Below are 19,688 nucleotides of genomic sequence, written 5' to 3'. Positions count from 1 at the left end.
GTGCATAATCAATTCAACAAAAGAGAGGGGGGACCAAGGAGCCAATAAAGGTCCAGTGTCCATGCTCCTAAACCAAATCTGTTCACAAAAAGAGGACAAAGTTCCTATACCAGGGTGCAAAAGTCACCCACGTATCTGAGTGCAAATAGTCACCCATACATTAAAAACAGGGAAGAATGGGGAAAAGTAATCCTAGGTAAAAAATACCCTGATGGGAGAGGGAAAGACATACTACATCCTCTGCTGCCCTCACACACCCCGGAGGATGTCATGCTTCATCATCGGGCAATTTTGCTCCTCGTAGGGCCGGCGCTGCAATTCCCTACGGGTCCCCGAAGGGTCACTTTATCGGAGATCTTTTAGAGGATTAGCCGGATGTTGCATGCAGGTGTGTGGGGAAGGGTAAGGGAGGGTAAATCAATTACGTGCAAACATGATAGTGTGATAAAATCAAGGGTATGGAAGCAGCGACAAGATTGTCTAGGTAACCCTTGGCAGTTAAAAGTACTGCTTAAAAATGACTGACCCCACAAGGCCCACTATGCCTGGGTGTCACTAGTCAAGGTCAACATGTTTCGCGCCTCTATCGCCCGTAGGTCATTGGCGCTTCGTCAGGACCAAAAACAAAGTGAAGTGCACGTGAGTAAAATACATAAAAGTTAAAATGAGAACCCTCTTATCTCATCCAGGGCAGATCAGGAGACCTGTGTCCACACTATGTGGTTGTAGCTGTTACATTGAAGCTGCTCCTGGATGATACCTAGAAAGAGAAAAAGCAAAGTAAGCCACATGTGAGCGTCAGTAACAACTTGATGCATCACAAAGTGTCACTTATGTGTACACAGCGCTTCAAATAGAAAGATTACGCGGGCACACAAGACTGGTCCACAGTAGATCGGGGGCTGCTAGTTCAAAGAGCCCTTAGGCTCAAAATAACGCATAAAATGGTGTTAACAGGCAACTAACCTTGGCTGTATAAGGTTGTTTAAACGTATAACAACTATAGGGCAGAAATCTGCCAATGTTGAAAATTGGTGAAAAGTACCAAACCGTGAGGTGGGTAGTTCACATCACAGTGCTTACCAAATATTAGTTAAAGCTCTCCTCTAGTGGTCAAGGGAATGGACGCCCGCGAAAAGTCGGGCTGTGGAAGCAATAGACACAAACCAGGTACATAAGCACAACGGAAAAAGTACCGGTGAAATAAGATGGAATTAATTGAAATGGCACTTACTAAGTAATGCGGGTGTAGCCTCTAGTACACCTACCCCTGTCCAAACGCTCGCCGAGAATGAATTAAAGGCGGCGAAATGCAGAGTTTAAATAAATGGATCGGGTGGGTAGTGGAAAAAAGAGAGAGGCGGTAACTCTTTACGGTGAAGCCTCACAAGGAAGTGTTAAACTGCGCATGTGCGAAACAATGCAGCAGCGGCGCATGCATATTAGCCGTGCACACTGCTCCCTCGCTTCTGCGCACTGGCTTCATAGTCAAGGAAAATAACAATGCCGGTAATGATTAAGAGTTCACACAAATCTACAAATTAATCCGGTTTAAGTTACTCCTCACTAGTTCAGGCCTTCCCGTATGAGACAGGTCCTAGTATCATGATTGGACCACACCTCGAAAATTAACTTCAATCTATGTAGGAATTTCCCGTTTGTGACATGTCCTGATGTCGTGACTGGATCACCCCTTGAAAATTAACTTAAATCTATATGGATGTTTCCAAATTCACAACCATCAACATATAGTTGACGCTTAGGCCATAAAATGGGGACTAAGAGAATACAGCCAAATTGCCTAACACCAAGGACAGTATTGTAAATCCTCACGTATTTTAATGCAAAGAATTAATCCCCCGGGATTATCCGAGGTTACCAATTCAAGGCTTAACATAAAGTCAGCACCCAACGACCCCAAGGACCCGTCTTGTGTGCCCACTTGAAAAGGGAAGGAAATAGGGTAGGTCCCGCGGCCGTAAAGCCGTGCATAATCAATTCAACAAAAGAGAGGGGGGACCAAGGAGCCAATAAAGGTCCAGTGTCCATGCTCCTAAACCAAATCTGTTCACAAAAAGAGGACAAAGTTCCTATACCAGGGTGCAAAAGTCACCCACGTATCTGAGTGCAAATAGTCACCCATACATTAAAAACAGGGAAGAATGGGGAAAAGTAATCCTAGGTAAAAAATACCCTGATGGGAGAGGGAAAGACATACTACATCCTCTGCTGCCCTCACACACCCCGGAGGATGTCATGCTTCATCATCGGGCAATTTTGCTCCTCGTAGGGCCGGCGCTGCAATTCCCTACGGGTCCCCGAAGGGTCACTTTATCGGAGATCTTTTAGAGGATTAGCCGGATGTTGCATGCAGGTGTGTGGGGAAGGGTAAGGGAGGGTAAATCAATTACGTGCAAACATGATAGTGTGATAAAATCAAGGGTATGGAAGCAGCGACAAGATTGTCTAGGTAACCCTTGGCAGTTAAAAGTACTGCTTAAAAATGACTGACCCCACAAGGCCCACTATGCCTGGGTGTCACTAGTCAAGGTCAACATGTTTCGCGCCTCTATCAAAAATAGATCCGGTATTATTTATTTATATACCACAGATTTCCTCCTTATGTGGCTATGGGTACATTCAAACATTTAATTTGGTTTTTGCAATGGAGAATATGAAACATTTTGAGAACTTGTATGTGCAGCCATGAATAATTTCTGCCTGTGTTTCTTGTTGGAGGGAATCTTGTGAGAGTTTTTGCAGATAACGTTCCACTCTTTCAGTGGCACAAAAGAACACTTCCTACATGGATGTTAGTTATCTCGTGAGCGACTGACTCTTTCATCCTGCTTGGCTTACATGTTTTGATGATTTTAATTTAAGTGTTGTAACTGACTGTAGAGCACTGCATATTCACTGGATAAAACACTTGTTCGTTGTCCATGGAGGTCACGTGCCTTGCTGCTATACCCATGCTAGGTTATAAGCAGCCACCTCGCTCACTGAGGGTTTCTGCTGCTTTTGGCCTCCTATTCAAATCAAGGAAGTGTTCATATGTGGATAATGAACACCCTACTCTCATCATGCTTACCCTTGGCTGTCTCCACAGTTGTATACTTCAGACAAGCACAATTGCTATTACATTTCTGATTGCTACAATGTGATACTGGTGCCCTGAACAGTTGTCTAATTGGTATCAGCACCTTTGCCTTTTATTGTAGGGTTTTTTAGCAGTTCCCAGATATTGTAGTGCTTCCCATTGAAAAAAGGCTGTAATTTCGAATATTTAGCTCTTCCCATGCACTTAATTTTGCTCGTGAGCAAGTGTCACTCGTAATTACACTGAAATTATGAAAATGCCACACATAGCAATGGGAAACCTTGGCAGCTATGGCTATACAATAATTAGGTGTTCAATCTTTCTATCTCATTGCCTCACCTGGGGTTTAATACGAGTGCTGTGCTCCCTGCTGTGGGTCTGGCACCCTCGCTGGCCCTGCTGAGCTATCCGAGGCCTTTGTGTAAACACCAGGACTGAACTAAACGTGCCATAAATGAACAACTGCGCATGCGCTGAGGACAGACACGGCCTACCGCGGATTAAAAGGGGCCTGTGTAGGAGAACTGCGCATGCGCTGAGGACAGACACAGCCTACCGCGGATTGAAAGGGGCCTGTGTATGAGAACTGCGCATGCGCTGAGGACAGACACAGTTTTCCGGCGGAGCGTGGATTAAAGAGGGTCTTATATGAAAAACTGCGCATGCGCTGGGGACAGACACCCCACAGGCACAGCCTACCACGGTATAAAGAGGGCCTTGTGGATTACAACTGCGCATGCGCTAAGGACAGACACGGCCTACCACGGAATAAAGAGGGCCTTGGATTACAACTGCGCATGCGCTGAGGACAGACACAGCTGCCCACCGCTGGATAAGGAAGGCCTTGAATTAATAACTGCGCATGCGCTGAGGACAGAGGGTCCTTTTAAGACAATCCAACTCCGGAAGTCGTTGACAGAAAGATGTTTAGCTCACCAACACAGGCTCCGTCAGGACGGAGCTCAGTAAACGGCGACACCTGTGACTCGTCAGCTGATAGCTCAGAGCCAGCACATAAGATACACGGAGCACGAGGCGCCTCGCGCCACAGCTCCTCGATGGGTGGAGGTATCTCTCCTCTGCGCAGGCGCAGTGAGACCGAGTGTCCTCGCTGGATTGGTCCTCGATGGGGGACGTAGCTCTCCTCTGCGCAGGCGCAGTGAAACTGAGTGTCCTCGCTGGATTGGCCCTCGATGGGGAGAAGTATCTCTCCTCTGCGCAGCCGCAGTGAGACTTAGTGTCCTCGCCGGATTGGCCTCTTTCCAGGTTGCGCCCCGCGCTCAAGGCCGCTCACAGTCCATACTCGGCGCGAGGCCCTCCCTAACGCTGCGCGTCACGTGGGGGGAGGAATAACACACCGGACCTCACTCCTCACGGGCAGCCGGGCCCAGGTGCCCCCTCTCCCCCAGGCCCTGCAGCCCCCACGGACCGGAGCTCAAGCAGAGGTGAGGTGTCCTCAAAGCGCCCAACCACGTGTGTGTGGTTTAAAAAAATAATAATATTTGTATTGGATTTTATGTTACTTTTTTAATTGTTATTTATGAAAGAACAAAAGAGAGGCAATGGACGTCATGGCCTCGCAGGGCGGTTATTGTATCTGGTCCAACAGGTCCAAGTCCAGGGAGAGGTGTGGCGCCGCGGCCAGGCCGACTGACGCTGGAATCTGGGGACCACGGTTCGATCTCCGGCGGCAGATTAGCCCAGCACCATGTGACTCTGGGCAATAGCTCACTTAATATTCCCGACGGCCCCCCAGCGCCTAGAGACCCTTACGGGTGATTGTGCGCTTAAATGTGGATTATTATTATGTAACTCCGTTCCCCGTGGGTGAGTTTGTGATCCCAGGTGATGTCCCTGGTGTGTTTAGGTTTCCAGGAGTCCAGAGGTTACATAGCAAACCTTGTCTATGCATGCCGTGTATTTTTCATTCATTATTGTCGTGTTTATGTAATCCACTCATCGCGTGTCGGAAGGGAGATGTGTGTGGTTACAGTTGTGTCGGCGCCGACACTGTTGGGGGGCTAAGCTGGGGCCTAGGGCTTGCAATAACCACAGGAGGTATTAATGGGTGTTTAATTGGGCCACATGACCCTCACGTTACGTGCCTGTTTCGTCACAGGTACGACACAACATTCCTCCCCAACAAACATCAGACCAATATTAATAGCTGAACAGCGCCTAGCCATAAATGGCCGGTCACATCAGCTTCAGGCGCATAATAAACAAGTCTTACGTGAAGTAGTCCCGCAGGCGGCGAGAGGGTTCTGGATTCTCCCGTAGACGATGCTGGGACGGGCCCCGCCCCGGGACCTCACGGCCTCCGGCCTCAGGTGTTGCCTCACCTCGATCGGTCCCAGAGTGACCACAATCTTCCTCCAGCATTCCACTCACTGCTCCTTCTCCACAAGTCAGGACCTAGTTACCTGATCACCGCTGCTCTCCGCAGGTGGCGTTTCCGCCATCCGTCCTGGCTGGCATCAGCCGATGCCATCACGCTAGGGCATGCCTCGACCCGGCTCGGGCTCCGACACCGCAGGCTGGTACTTTTTGAAATGCGATACATTTCGAGTCAGTCTCTCTCTCCCTCGGGTTGCAATGATTCAAGTTCCTTTGACCTTGACCACAGTCCATGGGTCCTTCTCGTACGGCAACCAAAACTTGCCACTGGTTAAGCGGTTTCTAATTAGCACCAGGTCACCTTTTTCAATTTGCGGGGACTTCACCCGCCGCCTGTGACTGACTTGAGCATGAGCCCTCTGACGTTTCACATCCACTCAACTGTCATCTGGTGCAACAGGGCGCCACTGGGGATGGTGTGGAATGGAGTCCGTAACCACTCTTCCTATGAGGAGATGGGCTGGGGCTACCACCATGGTGGTGTGGGGGTCTGGCGGTAGCTTTGTAGAAATGTGAAAATGGCAAACTCTACAGACTGACCCTTGTTATGAGCGATTTGTATTAACTTATTTAAAGTCCGCATAAACCTTTCCACCTCTCCATTTGCTTGCAGCCATCGTGGGGTGATCCTCCGGTGGTGAATGCCGAGGCCGCTAAGGTAGGTAGCTAGCTCTTGCCCTTGAAAGGGGGGCCCATTGTCAGTCCTTAGTTCCTGGATGAGACCGTGAGTCGGCATGATTTTTCCAATCTTTGGGATCACCTCCGCAGCACTAGGCGCTTCTGTGATTTCGACTTCCGGGTATTTTAGAGTGATCATGATGGCTACAACTCCACCCTCCACCCTCCAACTCCACCCTCCAACTCCACCCTCCAACTCCATCCTCCAACTCCATCCTCCAACTCCACCCTCCAACTCCACCCTTCAACTCCACCCTCCAACTCCACCCACTCCACCCTTCAACTCCAATTCCACCGCAACTCTAACTCCAACCTCCAACTCCACCCTCCACCTCCACCATCACCCTCCAACTCCACCCTCCAACTCCACCTCCACCTCCCCCCTCCAACTCCACCTTCCAACTCCACCCTCCAACTCCACCCTCCAACTCCACTCTCCAACTCCACTCTCCAACTCCACCCTCCAACTTCACCCTCCATCACTCCGGCACACCACCACATCACTCAGGGGCACCACCACATCACTCAGGGGCACCACCATATCACTCGGGGACACCACCACATCACTCGGGACACCACCTTGTCATTCGGGGACACCACCACTTCACTCGGGTCACCACCACATCACTCGGGAACACCACCACATCACTCAGGGATACCACCACATCACTCAACGGCACCCTCCAACTCCAAACTCCACCCTCCAACTCCACCCTTCAACTCCACCCTCCAACTACAACTCCACCCTCCAACTCCACCCTCCACCCTCCAACTCCACCCTCCAACTCCACCCTCCACCCTTCAACTCCAATTCAACCGCAACTCCAACCTCCAACTCCAACCTCCAACTCCACCCTCCAACTCCACCTCCACCATCACCCTCCAACTCCACCCTCCAACTCCACCCTCCAACTCCACCCTCCAACTCCACCCTCCAACTCCACTCTCCAACTCCACCCTCCAACGTCACCCTCCATCACTCCGGCACACCACCACATCACTCAGGGGCACCACCATATCACTCGGGGACACCACCACGTCACTCGGGACACCACCTTGTCATTCGGGGACACCACCACTTCACTCGGGTCACCACCACATCACTCGGGAACACCACCACATCACTCAGGGATACCACCACATCACTCAACGGCACCCTCCAACTCCAAACTCCACCCTCCAACTCCACCCTTCAACTCCACCCTCCAACTACAACTCCACCCTCCAACTCCACCCTCCAACTCCACCCTCCAACTCCAACCTCACCCTCCAACTCCACCCTCCACCCTCCACCCTTCAACTCCAATTCAACCGCAACTCCAACCTCCAACTCCACCCTCCAACTCCACCTCCACCATCACCCTCCAACTCCACCCTCCAACTCCACCCTCCAACTCCACCCTCCAACTCCACCCTCCAACTCCACCCTCCAACTCCACCCTCCAACTCCACCCTCCAACTCCACCCTCCAACTCCACTCTCCAACTCCACCCTCCAACGTCACCCTCCATCACTCCGGCACACCACCACATCACTCAGGGGCACCACCATATCACTCGGGGACACCACCACGTCACTCGGGACACCACCTTGTCATTCGGGGACACCACCACTTCACTCGGGTCACCACCACATCACTCGGGAACACCACCACATCACTCAGGGATACCACCACATCACTCAACGGCACCCTCCAACTCCAAACTCCACCCTCCAACTCCACCCTCCAACTCCACCCTTCAACTCCACCCTCCAACTACAACTCCACCCTCCAACTCCACCCTCCAACTCCACCCTCCAACTCCACCCTCCAACTCCAACCTCACCCTCCAACTCCACCCTCCAACTCCACCCTCCAACCTCCAACTCGACCCTCCAACTCCACCCTCCAAGTTCACTCTCCAAGTTCACTCTCCAAGTTCACTCTCCAAGTTCACTCTCCAAGTTCACTCTCCAAGTTCACCCTCCAAGTCCACCCTCCATCACTCAGGAACACCACCACATCACTCATTGACACCACCACATCACTCAGGTGCACCACCACATCACTCAGTGGCACCACTCAGGGGCACCACCACATTACTCAGGGGCACCACCTCATTACTCAGGGGCACCACCACATCACTCGGGAACACCACCACATCACTCGGGGACACCACCACATTACTCGGGGACACCACCACATCACTCGGGGACACCACCTTATCACTCGGGGACACCACCACATCATTAGGGGACACCACCACATCCCCCGGAACACCACCACATCACTCGGGGACACCACCACATCACTCGGGGACACCACCACATCACTCGGGGACACCACCTTATCACTCGGGGACACCACCACATCATTCGGGGACACCACCACATCACTCGGGGACACCACCACATCACTCGGGGACATCACGTCATCACTCGGGAACACCACCACATCACTCGGGAACACCACCACATCACTCGGGAACACCACCACATCACTCGGGAACACCACCACTTCACTCGGGAACACCACCACATCACTCAGGGGCATCACTCAGGGGCACCACCACATCACTCAGGGACACCACCACATAACTCGGGGACACCACCACATCACTCAGGAACACCACCACAGTACTCGGAGACACCACCACATCACTCGGGGAACCCACCACATCACTTAGGGACACCACCACAACACTCTGGGAACACCACCACATCACTCAGGGACACCACCACATCACTCAGGGATACCACCACATCGCATGGGGACACCACCACATCACACGGGGACACCACCACATCACTCGGGGACACCACCACATCACTCAGCCCAACCACATCATCACTCAGCACCACAACAGCACTGTCCTGGCTTGCTACCAACAAGCATTGCCATAGCCAATAGGACTTGCATTAGGAAAGTGTAAACTATTGGCTTTGTGAATAACTATGCTATTAATTTATATATTTTCAAAGCCAACACATATTAAAAAAAGGTGTCATTTACAATACCAGCGCCTCGCATGTTGCCTGAATCTGTTCTTGATTCCTTACTGATTTGGCAAAGTTTGCTCTCATCTCTTGAATTAGAGATCCCAATAGGTTCCCCATCCCTGCTTGTGTGCATTGTTCTGGCATACCGCCTGACATACCACCTGGTGCGTCCTCACCGTTCTCATTTTTAGTCGTGATGTTCTAGAGTATTGTGTTATTTGTTTCTGCACCTTTCTCCGGTCTTCCCTGAGGGGGTGTTGAGGGAGTCACAATCACTTCCTTTGGCCCTTCCATAGTTAAAACTTGAAATCTGTTGTACGTGTCTATCCCACTGCTCCCGGATAATTGTGCTACACCTTGCATACCTTTGACACGGCAGACTCTGTTCCCACACTCCTCCTTAGATCCCCTAGCTGTCATAGTGGTGACATTTGTTTGTCCTGGATCTTAAAAAGGGAGCGAAGGGAGGGAGTAACCTTAATTTTCACTCCTTGTCTGTTTTGCACAGCTTTAGAAGATAATGAGGTGGTGGTCCCCCCTCTGGTTTTGTTTATCCCCTGCTTATCTCCCATTTTACTGACTGTAGTGGTTATGGGGGTTAAGACCGGGTTCTTTTTTTCTGACCTAAACTCTGTGTTGTCACTGTTTTCAGTTACAAAATGTCTACTCCTTAAACAGTTACTAATTCCTTGGTCTCGCACCTGAGTTAAGTCTTGTGCTGGGAGGTGTTTTTGCCCTCTTCTGTTTTCACAGTGGTTGTTGGCACAGTCATCTGAGATAACAGCTATGCGTGGGCTCTCGGGCGAGTTCGCTTCTCTTACCCCTCCCCCTGCTGCTTACCGGTGTCATACACGCGTTCTTCTTCTTCTCTCCCGCCTGTATTTCCTCACTGCTGTTTTTTTCCCAATGTTCAAAATGTAATTTTAATTAATATCAAAGGGAGAGAGAGGAACAAGGTATAGACTACTTCACTTCCCCGTAGAACTTTAGGAAATCGCAAAAAAATAGCGAATTTCTACATACATACCATTTTGCAATTCTCAAATAGCGATTCTCAAAAAATCGCTATTTGAGAATCGCAAAAGGGTATCTTGATACATCTGGCCCTAAGTCTTTTTGTTTTCCATGTTTCATTAGTACTAAAGTCACCAATTGACCACATTACCATTTCCGAAGTGATAGCACGGTACCCCATAATTCCAATACGGCAATTCAGTATCACATGCCGACACGTACCGCATTATTCCGCACGACGATACTAAGTCACGTTGAAATTTACAGTGCCATATCGTATTTCTTACTCTTTTAAAACACTAAAAAACACGCACACAGGATAGAGAAACAGAGGCAACCTCATTACATGGAGCACAACCGAATATAAATATTTAAATAGTTTAAAACAAGCTTTCCGTGTAAAACAAATCTCCCTTCAGCGCGAGTTTGAAGTCCATTACTTCTGCAGATGAAAGGGCGTCTATCTTTCATCTTCGCATTTAACATAAGCGCGCGTCTGTTTCATTCCCCTGCAGTCACAGAAGCCCCCCTCATCGCTGGGGGAGGCACCAACAAGCACAGGCAAGCAGCCCATAGAGAAGGGGAGTTGGGGGGGGGCTTCCTTGTTACTCAATGCTGTGTTGTTGACACAGCGAGGGCTCACTGCGACTTAAAGGGTGGGCGGGGGGACGGGGTTAATGCGCCAGCAGGAGACATTGTGATAACGAGGAAATCCTGTGTAGTAAAATTTACAGAAACAGGCCGACGCGTTTCTGCATGCAAAGTCAATCAGGCCTGGACCTAGGAAGTAACAAGCATTGGCAAAGCCAATAGGTATCGCCTTAGGGACTTATTCGCGTTGCTGATGCTTTAGCCATGCTGGCACAGCATCCCAGATGAGTATGCTTCTTTTCTTTGTAGTTACCGATTAATGTTGGATCGATAACTAAAACGTAAGGCCGAGGGCAGGAGCCAGGCAGAAGGCTGCCCCTCCCACCTCCCCTCCCGCCCCATATCTGTATCGTCAGGTTGGTTGTAAAGAGCCGCTGGCACCCCTCGGAGCACCCAGGACCCTCTATGAGACATATTGAGGGGTTGGGACAGGGTGCCCTTAGTGTCGCCAAGAGTGTGAGAAAGACAGCCACACGTGCACTCTTTATATCTTTGTGTTACGTGTGCGATAAAACAGGCCAACGCATAAGAACACAAAGCTTGTTTCTTGGGACTAACCACACTTTAAATAAACCAGCAGTTCAGCGGGCCAGGCCGATGGGATGTATGACGTTACAACGCATGCTTTTACCACGCATGCTGTTACAACGCAGGTTTTACTACGCATACCTTTACAACGCATTACACTTTGGGGTGCTCGATAGTGAATAGTTTAATTTACTATTCCAACTCCAGTCCCCGTGGACACTAGGGAAGGTGTTGGATAGTAAATTAAATGTATTCCCTATCCTAGAGCGCCCCCAGTGTAATGCGTTGTAAAGGTATGCGTAGTAAAACCTGCGTTGTAACAGCACTGCGTGGTAAAAGTTGCGCTGTAAAGGATGTTTACCGACCGAGGCGGTTAAAAGAAACCAGAGGAGTGATCGATGTGTTTTGTCAGTTGGAGGTGTACACATTTTTCCAGCAATTTGGCCAAGGTAGGAATATTGGAAATAGGACGGTAGTTGTTTAGGTCGGTAGGTTCTGCTGTGGGTTTCTTAAGTATGAGCGAAACTTGTCCCACTTTGAGGGAGTCGGGGATGAGTCCTTGTTGAAGTGAGCTGTTAATAATTTTGATCCAAAGCGGGAGAAGCAGTGGGGTGAAGTCCTTTACAGCGTTTGCCGGTAGGTGGTCCGTGAGGTGATTAGAGGGTTTCAGGGTATTGAGCATCTTGCCTATCGTTTCTTCTATGTAGGCGTCAAAGGACGACCAAGTAGCATTGTTTTTTGATTCAATGGGTGTTTTGCTGAGGGGGCTGGAGTATAGGCTTAGATCATTGAGGAGATCGTTCCTGATGTTATCATGCACTCACACTTCTCCCCCAGACAATGAGCCTGATGGTTCAAGCCACCTTTCGTGACGTCACTTCCTGTCGTGACGTCACTTCCGCTGACAGCGTCCCCCCACTTCTTTTTTTAGGACTCGTGCCCTGCATCCATACATCTAGCCTCTACCACCAAAGGGAGAAGCAGGGGGGCCCTCACACATGGAGAAAGAGAGGGGCCCCTCCCACATGGGGCAGCAGAGGGGCCCCTCCCAGAAGCAGAGGGGCCCCTCCTAACCTACTACAGGGGTCCCCATGGGGAGGCAGCAGCAGTCCCCCTGGGAGGGGTTTATTCTGTATTTATTTTAGGATGTTTTTAAAGCGTGAACGAGGCCGGGGGGAATCAAGGCGCCTCGGATTAAACATTTATTATCACAAGTTGTGCACAAGAAGAGATACACACAGTATAACACCCCCAGAGGGACAGACATCAGTAGTGGGGTACAGTGGGGTGCAGTGTCAGCTGCACAAGACACGATCATCACCACAAGTCAGAAATACCCCAGGAGATCTGCCCCCTCCAGAGAGGACACTTGTGGGTTAAAGGGCACTTTTTGGAGATGGATCATTGAGGGGGATGGGGGCAGCAGCATCACCGGAACCAGGTCCCTGGGGCTGAAAGATGGAAATGGATCAGGACATTTCCCTCATTCCCCTTATTCTGAGGGATGAACACGTGCCTCGTGTGTAGCGCCTCGTGTCTGGTGTGTGGTATTAAAGCGCCTCGGTCCGAGCCACAGTCCTGCCCCCGGTGGGTGCCTCTGGGCAGGTCCAGGTGAGCAGTGTCTCTCTTCGGGGCCTGTGCATAGCGCCCCGAGGCTCAGGGCGGAGTCAGAGGCTCTGTATGGGGTGGAATGAACTCTGGGCCCCTCTGTCCTTAATGAGAATCCTTCACCAAGAGGCCTGTCCAGGGGAGGGGCAGAGGAGGAGAGGCCTGTCCAGGAGTGCATTGGAGGTGAGGCCTGTCCAGTGGGGTGCAGAAGAGGTGAGGCCTGTCCAAGGGGTGCAAAGGAGGTGAGGCCTGTCCAGGGGTACAGAGGAGGTGAGGCCTGTCCAGTGGGGTGCAGAAGAGGTGAGGCCTGTCCAAGGGGTGCAAAGGAGGTGAGGCCTGTCCAGGGGTACAGAGGAGGGGAGGCAGGTCCAGATGGTGCAGCATAAGGCACGCTCCTTGCCATACTTGCGGCAAACTGTTAAACGGGAACATGAATCAGATGGCACAGAATGGGATGTCACAGCCAATGGTCCCAGCCCAACTGGCATCTGTGCAGAGAATGCAGAATCAAAGGCAGTCAAATTGGAACATGCCTTCGGTACCGATGGTCCCACAGCCCAATACAGAATAGAATTTCAAATTCTCAACAAATTCAGGATTTCAACAAAATCCTTCAATTATTAACAAGAATTTCCCACAACCTGCATCTACACTAGGAGTTTCTACTGGAGTGAATGAGACACAATGTCGGTGCCTGAGACGGTAGAAAGGTTGCATGCTTGGTGCAGTCCTAGAGGTCACCCAGAGTAGCCCTTTTGTAGAAGAAGTAAATGGATATCCAGCATCACTTTTAATCAATAAATGTGAAACCCGTTCCACAGTCAGACTGACTGCAGCTCCCAACCCATCCCAACTAATAAGCTGCCAGCAAATGTTCCGGTACAAATTGGATGGCCACATATGAATGGCCACAAACTTAAACTGTGATTAAGATCCAGTTATTATGTTAGGGAATAACCTTGTAAAAATGACTTGTGGCTTTTAGGTGAAGAGTCACAATTCATTATTCATGTTGTAGGTGTGGTTTGTTAAATTACATTTTGTGGTGCCATGTTGTCATGAACATTCATTGATTGCTGTCATTTTTACCTCATCATGAAGTCTGAAAACGTTAACTGTTTTGGGATATTTGCTGGAATTGTTTTATTTTACACTTTTCCTATAGTCAGACTACATGTCAGTCCTCTTACTAATTTTGTACTTAAGAACTTTTCCTTGATTTTTAACTAAGCAGATTCTATGTCAGTTTGCTATTTGATATTATAGAAAAAGGTTTTCTTATTTCTTAGCACACATTTGTTGTGTGTGGTCTGTCTATTGACTCTACAGCTAGAGTTGTTTCTGATTCTGGCTTTTCATATACTTTAGAGGTTCACTTTATGTGATCCTCCTGCAAATATCATGATAATTATTTCTCGGACTGAGTAACCATGTTTATGTCTTCAGTAATGATTTGAAACCTTTAATATAGCTTTGTAGCGTATTGTAGCTCCAAAGGCAAGGGCCTTTACCAAGGGAGCGGTCCTTTAAGGGGCTGTACTGCTGCTATGGCTGACTATAAGGTCATTACACTGTCCGCCCCATGAGGGCAGAATGTGTTAAATTATTATAACGGTGTCCCAGAGACAGAGGGAGTTGTAACACCTCCGGTACTCTGAAACCTTTGTTTCAAAGCTGTTGCTGGGAAACTTGAACAGTTAACAGCCGCATGCGGGACCACGGTGGTTAATTGTGGAACATTCACAGCAATAGCTATTAAAGGAGGCTGAAGTCAGCCCCTGGTTCTCCCTGTGCTCGGTTGTTTTGTAAATCCAGGACGGTTATTTGTAAAATGTGATGAAGTGTGTTTGTCGTCTGATGCAAAATTATTTCTTTAATACCTTTCAAGGTATTCTGGGGTGACAGGCAGTGCAGCGTGGCTGCCACTCTTGGGGGGAAAAATAAAATAATTGTCAGGTAAGGATTCCTATAACTCTGTTTCCTTTTCCCCTGTTTCTTTCTTTCTCTTTTTTTTGTCTCTTCCCTTTTGACTCACTCTGTGCACTATTCTTCTTGTTATCAAACTTCTGATAATCACCTGATGGAGCCACATTCCACTCTTGGAACATGTTGGGGGGTGTAGTGCAGGTCCAGTTCCTTTTTACGGCCTGGGCTCTGCGTACACTGCACATGCAGTGTCGCTCAGCGAGAGTCCTATTCCGGGCGTTTTGAAAGTGGATCTTGAAATTCCACATAGCTCATGCGTGTGCAGTTCCAAGGTCCATTTTCATTGGCCTTCGGTGCATGCTGCTTTTCAACAGAACACGCAATAGGCCATAGGCGGGTGCGTAGCTCCGCCTATGGCCTATTGGTGTCTGTTACGCGCACCAGAGGCCATATGTTTTGAATTATCGCGGCTTGACAGCCACGATAATTCAACAAAACATATGCTCGCAGTGGCGCGCGCGCATGCACCACTCTCTGGCTTTTATTTTTTTTGTAGTTTGCGATCACTTTTGATTGCTTTCATTTCTCGTTTCTTCATACTTGGAGTCAGGTGCTCGTGCCACCAGACATAAACGTATGAAGTGGGCCCCACAGATTCTTTTTTACCTGGACCCTTAAGACAAGCCTACAGCAAGTAAGAAGTAGCAGCCCGCGGTCTAACTGAAATAACGAGCGAGGAACGGAGTCTGAACTCTGCTCAGGGGCACAGAGTAAAGATCAGGAGCCAGGTTTCTAATCTGGGCAGTGATTGAGGAATAGTAGTGGGACTTGTCTTCCAGCACACACAGGGAGTGAGCAGCCACTGCCCTAATTATAGCAGTGGCAGTGATTAAAGCATAGGAGCTGTAGTGATCTTCTGGGACTGTGAGTGAGCAACAGAGGCATGAATTCTGCGCTGCGCAAAGGGGGGGAGCGAGGAGGTGCTTGAACTCTGCTCCAGGGCAGTGAATGAGACGTAGGTGCCTAGGCTCTACTACAGAGCTGTGAGCAGGGTGTAGGAGCCTCAGCCCAGCTCTTGGGAAGTAAGTAAGGAATAGGAGCCGAGTTCTGCCACTGGACAGTAAGTGAAGGTAGGTGCTGAACTCGGCTCTACATTAGTAGGTAAAAAGGTAGGCGCCTTAACAGAGCTCTGAAGCAGTGAGTGAGTGAGGTCAGGAGCCAGAGTTCTCTTTCGGGGCAGTGGGATAGATATACGAGCTTGTGTTCATTGCTGGGGCGGTGACTGAGGAGTAGTAGCCCACGTTTTCTTCTTGGATAGTGAGTGAGGTGTAGGCAGAGCTGCTCCACAGCGACTGACTAGGAGAGTGAGTTCTCTTTGGGAGCTTGGAGTGAGGAGCAGATGCCAGGGCTCTATCTGCGACGAGGAGTGAGGAGGAGGAAAGCAGTGCGGGCAGTGAGTGAAGATAAGATGTCAGGGGTCTAACGTGGCTGAGAGCGAAGAGGAGAGTGAGTTCTTTTTTGGGACAGTGAGAACTAGATGTCAGAGCGGTACATGGGAGAGCTCTACTGGGGACAGTGAGAGAGTAATTGATGTGAGAGCTCCATCTGGGACATTGCGGCTGGAGTAGAAACCCCATTTCCGTTTTGAGGACATAAGCTTGCACTCTTGAGAATAGGGGTCCATGCGTGTGCCCAGTGGAGCGGTGGAGGGGGGCTCTGCATGTGCTACCTGAAGGTTCCCCAAGATCCAATCCACTCTGTGATGTGAGGGGGTGGGGCAGTGGCACCTCCACTGCAAATCACACCAAGACTGGAGATTCTGGACCACATTTCCTAACAAGTGGTGCACCATTTTACTGGGGACAGTGCCCCAAGCACATACTGTAACACTGGGACAGGGTAATCGTAATCATACGTTCTTGTATAGCGCCTTATCACCGTGAGGTCTCAAGGCGCTTGCTTTGGGAACCCGTCCTGGTCTTTCCCTGCGAGATTACCCCTACTGGGCATCCCCAAGGTGAAGACCAGGCATCCCATCGCGGTGGGGCCGTAGTGGAGATTAAGCAAGCTATTGCCCAGAGTTGAACCCACGATTCTAGTAGGCGGCGAGAATTATCAAGTCCGTGGACATTATGAGCTCAGGAGAGCGGGGAGGGGTGCCCTTCTACCACAGCACAATCCCCTCTGCAGCTCCCAATATGGTGCTGCACCTCTGGAAACCACCCTCCTGCAGAGTGAAAGTGACTGCATGAGTGAGAATGACTGCATGAGTGAGAGTGACTGCATGAGTGACAGCAGAGTGAGAGTGACAGCATGAGTGACAGCAGAGTGAGAGTGACAGAGTGAGAGTGACAGCAGAGTGAAAGTGACTGCACAGCAGAGTGAGAGTGACTGCACAGCAGAGTGAGAGTGACTGCACAGCAGAGAGTGAGAGTGACTGCAGAGTGAGAGTGAGAGTGACTGCAGAGTGAGAGTGACAGCATGAGTGAGACTGACCGCATGAGTGACAGCAGAGTGAGAGCGACAGAATGAGTGACAGCAGAGAGTGACAGCATGAGTGACAGCATGAGTCAGAGTGACAGCATGAGTGACAGCAGAGTGAGAGTGATAGCATGTTATGTTATTTTAATTTATACAGCGCGCAGCTACTCGGAAGTGTCCCGGCGCTAACAGCAAAAAGGCAGAAGATGCACAATTACCAATTAAAACAGAAGGGTTTTTAAGGCTTTCCTAAACAGAAGAGGATCTTGAATGGCTCTCAAGGCCAAGGGCAGCGCATTCCAGGCCAGACAAGCTTTGCGGACAAAGGAGTTACCCCCCAGTCGCTGGCGCTTAAACTTCGGAGTCTGCATCAGCAGCTGTGAAGACGAACGCAGCAGTCTCACTGGTGTGTAAAAAGCAAGTCCCTTCTGCAAATAGCTAGGACCAAGACCGTAAAGGGCCCATTGCACAATTGAGAGCATTTTAAATTTCAGGCGAATTTTGACAGGAAGCCAGTGTAATGACCGTAGAAGAGCTGGGGCACTGTGCCTGGAACCCCCCCCCCCCCCCAGGAGTCTGGCAGCCGAGTTTTGAACCACTTGTAGTTTCTTCACAAGGAAACCTGGGCTGCCGACTAGGAGGGCATTGGCATAATCCAAGCGAGAAAGAATCAGTGCCCGAACAAACGTCTCTCTGGTCGAGCTCGGCAAGAAGGACAGAAACTTTCTCAAACTTTTCAACACACCAAAGCAGGTGCCAGGCATTTTTTTACATGCGTCACAAAATTCAGATTCTCATCGAACCAAACGCCAAGGTTTTTGGTGGCACCCTTAGTCTCAGGCGGGCAGGGAAAACCAGGAGGCCAGAATCTCCCTCTGAAATCCGGAGCAAAAGAACCGAACAGCAGAACTTCAGACTTTCCCTCATTACATTTAAGCTGCGCATTGGCCAGCCATTGAAAGACCGATGACAAGCACTGATGGGGTCTCTTCAACGAGTCCTCCTCCTTGCTCCAGGTAAACAGCAGCTGAGTATCATCGGCGTAGGCCATCACCTTAGCCCCCAGTGACTCCGCCAAGGAAATCAGCGGGGTCACGTAGATGTTAAATAACAGCGGGCTAAGTGATGACCCCTGCGGAACCCCAGTGGAAACCCTCATGGGCACAGAGGCACACGGAGGGAGCCAAACCTGCTGCGATCTTCCCTCCAAAAAAGAATTGATCCATTGTAAAGCCGACCCAGAGATTCCTATTTCAGATAGGCGATCTAGGAGCATGGCATGAGGCACTGTGTCGAACGCCGCCGAGAGATCAAGCATAACCAATGCTGCTCTCCCGCCGGCATCAAGACACTCCCGAATCGATTCAGTGACCATTAGCAGAGCGGATTCCGTGCTATAAGAGGCACGGAAGCCAGACTGCACCGGATGAAGCAAGCCAGCCCTCTCAACAAAGTTGGTAAGTTGGAATGTGAAACTTTCTCTCAAAGTGAGATAGGATGATAGTTTTCTGGGACCAGTGGATCGAGTGACGGTTTTTTGAATAAAGGAAGGATCAGGGCATGTTTCCAGGCTGTCGGCACACAAGCTTCCCGCAATGATTTGTTGACCATAAAATTCACCTCCGAATTAATGGTTTCAGCCACATCCGATAGTACACGGGCCACACAGGGGTCATTGGGCGAGCCGGACTTAAGGGCTTTAAGAATTCGGAGAGAACAGGCGAGGTCAATAGGACAGAATTCTGAGAAAGGGGAGACCGGATCAGCACTAGGCAGATGCAGCGGCAACACAAGGTCGCTGTTTCTGGGAGAGGACAGAAAAGTCTCCTGGATGCTAATTATTTTATCCCTGAAGAATGACGCTAGGGTGTTACACCAGGCCTCCGTAGCAGGAGCAGCCGCCACCTGGGCGCTGGGGGACAGGAAGCTCTGCACAATTGCGAAGATTTCTTTGGAGTTGTTATTAGCCCGCTCAATGACAGCAGAGTGAGAGTGACAGCAGAGTGAGAGTGACTGCAGAGTGAGAGTGACTGCAGAGTGAGAGTGACTGCAGAGTGAGAGTGACTGCAGAGTGAGAGTGACTGCAGAGTGAGAGTGACTGCAGAGTGAGAATGACTGCAGAGTGAGAGTGACAGTATGAGTGACTGCAGAGTGAGAGTGACTGCACAGTGAGAGTGACTGCAGAGTGAGAATGACTGCAGAGTGAGAGTGACAGCATGAGTGACAGCAGACTGAGAGTGACAGCATGAGTGACAGCAGAGTGAGAGTAACAGCAGATTGAGAGTGACAGTAGATGGAGAGTGACTGCAGAGTGAGAGACAGCAGA

At 50.0% G+C, this 19,688-nt stretch overlaps 1 protein-coding gene across 1 annotated transcript in view; it reads left to right on the top strand.

Annotated features, from left to right (window-relative positions):
- Positions 1 to 4,460: 4,460 nt before the first annotated feature.
- The window catches only part of LOC144807526 (uncharacterized), a 350,873-nt gene continuing 335,645 nt past the window's right edge, over positions 4,461 to 19,688 (top strand). The window contains exon 1 of the mRNA XM_078673186.1: positions 4,461 to 4,545. The gene's annotated coding sequence lies outside the window, so the exon portion shown is untranslated. The remainder of the gene's footprint in view (positions 4,546 to 19,688) is intronic.

The sequence above is a fragment of the Lissotriton helveticus genome, chromosome 1_2 (genome assembly GCF_964261635.1).
Source record: "Lissotriton helveticus chromosome 1_2, aLisHel1.1, whole genome shotgun sequence".
Lineage (NCBI taxonomy): Eukaryota > Metazoa > Chordata > Amphibia > Caudata > Salamandridae > Lissotriton > Lissotriton helveticus.
Note: the sequence above shows the minus strand (reverse complement) of the source record. Positions and strands in the feature narration are given on the sequence as shown.